Source organism: Penaeus monodon, chromosome 22 (assembly GCF_015228065.2).
Source record: "Penaeus monodon isolate SGIC_2016 chromosome 22, NSTDA_Pmon_1, whole genome shotgun sequence".
NCBI classification, from domain to species: Eukaryota; Metazoa; Arthropoda; class Malacostraca; order Decapoda; family Penaeidae; genus Penaeus; species Penaeus monodon.
Genome location: NC_051407.1, coordinates 35,139,529 through 35,139,838, shown reverse-complemented (window position 1 = coordinate 35,139,838; position 310 = coordinate 35,139,529).

Here is a 310-nt window from a genome sequence, read left to right as displayed (position 1 = left end):
TGATTAAGAAGGAACGGACAAATAAGTGTGCATGGATGGATAAGCGAACGAAAAGCGAGTGGAATGGAGGGAGAGATGTAAAAATAAAGGAGAGGGGTGCATGAGAGTGTATGTGAAGAGGAGAGTAAAGAGGTAGGTGAAAGTGTGGTCGCAGGACCCGGGAGAGGAAGAGAGGTAGCGTAGAGTTGATGAGCAGATGTAGAAGCAGGGGAAGGCGGTGCAGGAGGAAGGGGAGAGCGAGAACTGAAAGAGAGAGCAAGAAAGACGGGGGTGGAGGTGGGGGAGCGTCGAGCGGGAATGGAGGCAACAA